Source organism: Delphinus delphis, chromosome 10, assembly GCF_949987515.2.
Source record: "Delphinus delphis chromosome 10, mDelDel1.2, whole genome shotgun sequence".
Classification (NCBI taxonomy): domain Eukaryota; kingdom Metazoa; phylum Chordata; class Mammalia; order Artiodactyla; family Delphinidae; genus Delphinus; species Delphinus delphis.
Window position 1 is genome coordinate 31,965,175 of NC_082692.2, and position 7,475 is coordinate 31,972,649.

Here is a 7,475-nt window from a genome sequence, read left to right on the forward strand (position 1 = left end):
CTGGTATCCATGAGGTGGAGAAGTAGCGGACACCCTCTTCTGGGTCTCCAGTTGCCCATCCCACAGCCTCTAAGAAATTGCCTTCCCGACATTTTTGTTTTACCATAACCCATGTGAAAAAAGTACATCCTTCATGGGACTCCCTGAACACCTATGCACACACACATACCCCAAGAGTTTCAAGAAACAGTACTTAGCCTTATTACGTGCAAGCTTCTCTGAATATTTTCTACCCTGTTCTCTTTCGTATTTTAGAAAAAGCATCCTGCTGTTGCAAACCATCCCACTGACCTCATGACCCATTGATAGATGACAATTTGCAGTTTGGAAAACACTTCTGTAAGCTCACCAAGCTAGATCCATCGCCATTGCACAGATGGGGACACTGAGGCCCAGAGGGGAACCAAAGCCTTCCCAAGGTCACCGGGCTGGTCAATGACGGAGCCCCAGCTGGAGTTCAGGTGGCTCCCAGGGAAGATTTTCCTCTGTAAGTTTCCAGAGCCTGGGGGACTTCTTGAGATAGCTGCCTGCAGAAACAAGGCCGGGGCCAGGCAGGATTCCCGCCGGCAGACCATCAGAAAAGATGAGATAGACGTTTGCTAACCAGCAGGCTCCCCTAGACCTCCCCCAGGTCACAGCGCTCAAGGCCATATTGAGCCTATGTAAAGGTCGGGCTTGCCGGGTTGAAGGGTGGGTGGCGGTGGGCAGAATTCAGTGCCTCCAGAAAGGTCCCAGCGATGAGGGAGAGGGGAAAGGGAGGCTCCCAGTCTGAGGAGGGAGACAAAAAGCCCCTCCCTCTGGGAGCCCCCACCTGAGCGGGGAGACCCTATCTCTGCTGCGGGCAGAGACTGAGGACATATCCAGAATGAGGGCCCGAATTCCATGTCTACACTGGGAACCTCTCTGGCAAAGCAGCGAGAAGGGTGAGGAGGAAGAAGGGAAGCATCGAGGCACCTGAAGGAATCACCTGAATGCAAAGGCCAGCCACTCCCTCCAGGCAGCGCTGCCAGATTAAGTATAGGATGCCCAGTTACATCTGAATTTCAGATAAACAATGAAAGTGAAAATTTAACCTGTATTTTCATTTGCTGTATCTGGCAACCCGCCTCCAGGACTGTCCCCCCTCAGACCCAACGGATCAGGTTGACCAGGGGCCATGAGGCCCACCTGGGACTCACGGCAGGAGAAACTCAGGGCTCTAGGTACCCGGTACTGATCAAGGGATCCCGTCAGCCTCCAGCAGGCAGTCCTCGAAACCCACAGACACTCCCGGCCCGAGCAGCTGCCTCTCCCCCAGCACCCGCGCCCGGAAGTGTGGCTGGGATGGGGAAGGCCCTGGACAGCCTCTGGGGTGGGCATGTGGTGGTGGCCAAGCGAGAGCCAGCAGCTCCCTTTGCCCATTCTCTGCAGCCCCACCAGGCCAGTCGAGATAAGACGGTCTTCAGGGAAACTTCCTGTTAGGCAAACGCCAACGGCCGGGCCTGGCACATCACCGGCATCTGGAGGCCGTTTCTCTGAAGTCATGGGCCCTGGGGTGCGGGGAGGGCTTTACCATCCCTGAGTCAAGTTCTCTCCCCCACCCTCACGTCTCTTCTGCCCTCCTTCCTCCCTGCACCCCCCAACACGCCACCCACACTTGTGGCTGTCAGTGTGGCCACTGGGGGCAGGCAGTGCCAAGGGTATGGCTGCGGTGGTCCCACTGGCCTCACCGGGAGGGCTTTCCCTGAGCTCCCATAGCCTTTGTGGCCAAAAACGTCCCTTTCCCCAGACCTAGGAGGGGAGCTAAGTGCTGGGTCCCAGGCCCTGCCTGCACCTTATGACTAGGAGGAAAGGAAAAGTTGTTTCTATTTCCCTGTGGGTTTTTACACTGGCTGTTTCCACATTCCACACCAACCAAGGGAATAAACTATCTAAACTGCTGAGCCTTCTTTGGGTACTATAGATCAGCCTCAAGAAAGCAAGCCCAGAGTGGCACCCCAGTCCTCAGGGAGCACCCAGGCTGAAAAGAGAGAATCCATCCCTGCCCTTGGGGACACTGACAGAGTGACGTGACTAATATCCCCTCATTCATTCATTAAACAAGTACTCTATTGATTGAGCCCCTCTTAAGTAGAAATTACTTTATATTCATTACGTAATTTAATCCACAGTAACACCTGGGAGATAGATTTTACCACGCCCACGTGACAGACCACGACAATGAGGCCCAGAGAGGTCAAGCAACTTGCACAGGGTCACAGAGCCAGAAAACACTATCGATGTCAAAAGTACAGCCCAGCTCTGTCTGATCCCAAATCCTCTTCTCCTACACCCTGTGGCCAGTCACAACAGCGACAATAGCTGACCCTTTGGGAGAACTCGCTACATGCCAGTCACCGCCCTCAGTCCGTCCACATTTCTCCAGGCCTCAGGTATCATGGTACCTGTTTAATAGACAACAACTAAGTCTCAAAAAAGTAATTTTGCCCCAAAACACGTCTAGAAGTTGTCAGGGTTGGGCCTGTGTTTAGGGTTTGGGTTTTGGACATCAGGGACCCAGAATTACCCGTCGGGATTTGAACCCAGGCAGTCAGGCCAGGCTAGGCCAGAAGTGACCCAGTGTTATCATTTCTGTGGCTGCCAGAAAGCAGGTTATTAATAGCTGCGAGGTGTTTATTATTGCTGAACAGTCAGCAGCTCCCGGAGGGGAGCGCAGGGTCATGGGACTCCAGCCAGGTCAGCCCCCCTCCCACCAGCCCCATGGGGGCTCATCCTGAGAAGCCGGATCGCTCAGCTGGGTCCCACAGCCCCAGGAGACCTTACCCAACCAGGCGGCCACCCCGTGACTGGGAATGGTGACCCCTGTCACACTTGTGAGTGTGCGAGCTGTGTGGATGGTTCGTGCGGAAGGAGACCTGTGACCTGGCGTCTTGCTCCGGGTGAGAGGAGGCGGCGAGGGTGTCTGCCAGGGGCTGGCCTCCCCACGGTTCCCAGCCTCAGGGGCCCAGCAGGCCCTGAACCCAAGCCCAGCATCCTCTCTCTTTCTCGAGCTGGACAGAGAGGAGCAAGGATGGAGCAGCTGGGAGGGAAACCATGGGGAAGGAAGCAGAGACACCTGGGGTGGGGGTGGAGATTCTTCTGGAAGCCAAAAGCAAACAGATATGCAAACACCTTCTCTGAATTATTTCCCCAGAAGCCATCTTCCTGCTGCCTCCCTGGGAGATGGCAGCTCCCAGCTCTCAAAGTCCCAGGGAAAGCATTCTTCTCCCTGCCCCATCCCAGAGCCCCGCTCCCACCCCACCTGTACCACAAACCTTTCCCCCAGAGATCCTGGAGCCCTCCTGGGAGGGCTTCTGCGATGGACACTCCTGAGGGCCTGGCTTACCTGAGTCCTCAGCAGGGGAGCAAGGATGTACACTTGCAAAGATGGGTATAAAACCCAGTCATGGTATTTTGGTTTAAAAATTAAAAAGTGAGGAGGGAGAAAAACAACCAAATTATACTAAAGTAAGAGAAGAAAAAGGCATTGACGTGGGCACTAGAAATAACAACATAATTATAGTGACCATTGTGAGCACACCCTACATACCAGGCACTGTACTGGGTACCTTCACACGTCAACATCACTTCCTTCCCTCAAGCTCAAGGGCAGGTATGATTGTCCCCATTTTGGAGGTGAGAAAGTTGAGGCCCAGAGAAGTAATTTGGCCAGCGGCAGACCCAGGATTCCAACCTAGATCTGTCAGAAGTCCTGGTGGGGCTTAGGGCAGCCCAGATCAGGCTCTGCAGAGGCAGCAGGCAGGGTGTTTGAGGAGAAGTCCCTAAGGGCTGGCCTCAAAGGCCATCACCCCACCTCCTGGGGACTTCTGGCCTCCGGATGGCTGCACCCGCTGCAAATGGGGTGGGAAGTGGGGACACGGTATCCCCACAGGGAGCCCAAGGAGGTGATAGAATGGGGTTCTCAGAGGAGACAGGCAGAGCCCCAGGAGGGAGGTACGTGCTGGCATCTGCCCCACTTGGAGCCAGACCTATGGAGCAGCAGGGGATGCGTGGGGAAACATCACGGCCCAGCCACCCTTGGCTCATAACACATAGAAAAGTCGGGCAGGGACTGCAAACGTGCACTGGGAGGTGAGGGAAGCTTGCAGGCCCCCAAAGGGCTCACCAGGCGCCGATATTCCATGATTCCAAATATCTACAGCAGCCGAATGAAGGCGAGGGGGCGCCTTCCTGAGAATGGCGTCCATCTTAATCAACAGAGAAATGTCTGGTGGCAGGGATTCTGTCTCCTCCCTCAAACGAGAAACTCTGGGAAGGCAGGAAGCACCCTGAAAGCAAGGACCATGTCAGCCGCCTCAGACTGGGAGCTCCCTGAGGGTAGTACTTATACTTTCTTCACTAACAGACTCACCACCCAAAGACAAATGCAACCTTTGAAAATCTGTTTCAGCTCTCGGTCCTCTGGTCCTGAGGGGACCCAGGCCCGGCCTTCCTCCTATAGGCCCCTAGGCCTGACGGGTCCTTTTCCTTTGAATCCCTGTTCCCCTCGGTTCTAGCTCATCCACCTTTGGAGTCACTCCCACCTCCTCCTCTGCAGATGCTCAGCCAGGCCCTATCTTTGCCTTGCATTTTCCCTTTCCAGGAAGATTATGAATATTCACTGATTCCTTCCCTGCCCTCCCCTGTTCCCCATGTCCTGATGGATAATGTCCTGTGGATGCAGCTGAATTATCTTCCTCCCAAGAACTCCAAGGCCAACCTGGTGGGGCCTCCCAGAGGTCATCTCGTCTGGCCCCCATCTGTAGGCTAAAGCCAGCCCCGGTAAGTGAGAGCCCATTCTGCACCAGGGCATAGCCCACATGGCTGCTAGTCCATAAATTCTGGAGGTTGCGAGGGAGGAAGGAAGGAAGGGGAGGACAAGATTCCATAGCCCTTTCCTCCAAATCCCTTGTGCTTCTCTCTCTGCCAGTTCTTCTCAGCCTCTAGCCTCTCTCCCTCCTGCTATAGATGAGGCCCACTTTCTTTTGGTGAGACTTCAATAAAACTGACTGGCTCTCCTCATTCTAGAAATTTCGACAATACTTTGTCCTGCCTGGGTCAGCCCTTGCCCTGAGTCTTCCCACCAAGGCAGACTGCTGCTGGTCTCTGACTGCTTTATAAATATCCTTCCTTCCTGGAACCTCCCTCCACCCGCTGAGACCATCATGCTAAGACTTATGAATGGGAAGGGACAAAGGTCCTAGCCCCAAAGAAATGATCATTTATTTAGATGGTTCAGATATGATTGGTGAGTAACAACTACCCCAAAACATCATAGTCTGAAACAACAACAGCCGTATATTTACTCACAACCCTGTACATCTGGGCAGGAGATTGCTTGCCTCCTTTTTGTGTTGTGCAAGAGTGGCTCACCTGGGGCTAGAGAATCCAAAATGACCTCACTCACACGTCTGGGGCCTCAGCTTGGGGTGGTTGGAACAGTTGGGGGCAGGCTGAGCCCCTCTCTTTCTCTCTACGTGGCCTCTCTCTCCAGTAGGGTAGTTGAACTTCCTTACAGCATGGCAGCCGCCGGCTAAGAGGGAAAAAATGGAAACTGCAATCTCCCTCAAGGCCGAGGCCCGAAAGTCCCAGAACATCTGTTCTGCCACATCCTCTTAGTCAAAGCAAGTCATAAGGCCAGCCCAGACTCAACAGAGGAAAAGTAGACTCTTTTTCTTGCAGCACGCAGACGTAGGGGTGGAAAGCGCTGCTGGCAGCCATATTTGGACCCAGGCCACCACAACGGCACTAACACGTGAAACGGATCCAGAATCACCAAGTTCTGTACGGATCCACCCAGCCTCCTTACAGGACGAAAGAGTAGGCTGTCAGCTTCCTTGGAGAAGAAGTACACAAAGGCCTTTGGGGCTGTGGCCAGGGTAGGTTGCCCCTTAGGAAAAGGGGAAAGGGGCTCAGGCTGGGCAGAGCAGAGTTGAGAAGGAGCGCTATGTCTCCAGGGAAAACAGTGGCCAGACCAGAGGGGAGGGTGTGAGTCCCACAGAGGGGAGAAAGGCTGGGACAGCTTGGCACTGAGCCTTGAGAGGTCCTTTGGGAAGGCTGCAGGGGGTGTATGAGCAGGTCTTATACAACTGGGGGATGCAGCATGTTCGTTTTATCCTTCTTTTTCTCCAGAGTCTATTTAAAGACTGTTTCTGTCTTCCAAGGCTGCGTGTTGCAATCTCTTCCATCTTAGGTTTCAGATCTTCTACTGACGAGCCCAGGCCCTAGAGACATCTCTTGCCTTGCCACGCTTGGGGAAATATGGATTTCAGCCCTGGGTTTGGCCACCACCACATCCTCCCCCGTCCCATTTTTCTTCTGCCTGTTTGTATTCAGTCTAGACGATTCATTTTTAGTTGTTGATGTTCTGCCCTAGCCTGGGGCAACTGTGGTGAGGTGGGAAGAGCACTGGAATCGGAGTCAGGAAAGCTGGTTTAAATTCTGGCTTGGCCATTTTACTGGCTGTGAGTCGATTCGGGCAAGTTATTTACCCTCTCTGACCCTCATCTACCAAGTAGAAATAATGAGCCCCGTCCCCAGGGTGGCTAAAAGGAGGAGACAGGGCCTGGCACAGGGGAAGAGGCCTCTCTGTCCCTCATCCCCACCACCGACTCTGAGTTCCCCTCTCCTCACCCAGCCCTGCTCAAGTCCCCACCTGTCAAAAAGCCTGTCTACCCACCACTCCCGCCAGTGCCAGCCATCACCTACCTCCATAGTCTTGGGATAAAACAAACCCTCAGTCACCAGGCTTCAGTTTCAACAATGTCAGTCAGATAACAAATGTTTATTGAGCATGTCCCAGGCACGTTCTAGGAGCTGGAGATACAATGTACAACATTGAACAAAACAGATAAAAATCTCTGCCCTCACATTGCTTGCATTCTAGTAGTGGGGGAAATAAGAGGAGGGGTAAATTTTAAAGCAACACTGTCCAAAACGGTAGGCACCAGCCTCATATGTACACTGCATACTTGACATGTTGCTACTCCCAATTGAGAAGTTTGATAAAAGCAAAATACACATCAGATTCGAAGACTTAATACCGAAAAACATAAAATCTCTCATTAATCATTTTTATATTGATTCGATATTTTAGATATGTTGGGGTTAAGTAAAATATATGATTAAATTAAACGTCACCTGTTTCTTTTTACCTTTCAACATCTGGCTCAGAGAACACTTTAAACTACATACATGGTTCATTCACATCATAGTTCTATTGGACAGACCTGTTCTAGGGTATGTTAGATGGTGGCATGTGCTATGGGAAAAAAAAGAAGGATGGTGAAAAGAGGAGCCCGAGTGCAGAGGAGCCCGAGTGCAGGGTGTTGATTGTAAATGCAATAGTCAAGCAGCCTTGCTGAGATGGTAACAAAACTTAAAGGTGAGAGAGCCACGCATGCCACATCTGGGGGAAGAGGACTCTAGGAAGAGAGGACCGCACGTGCAAAGGCCCT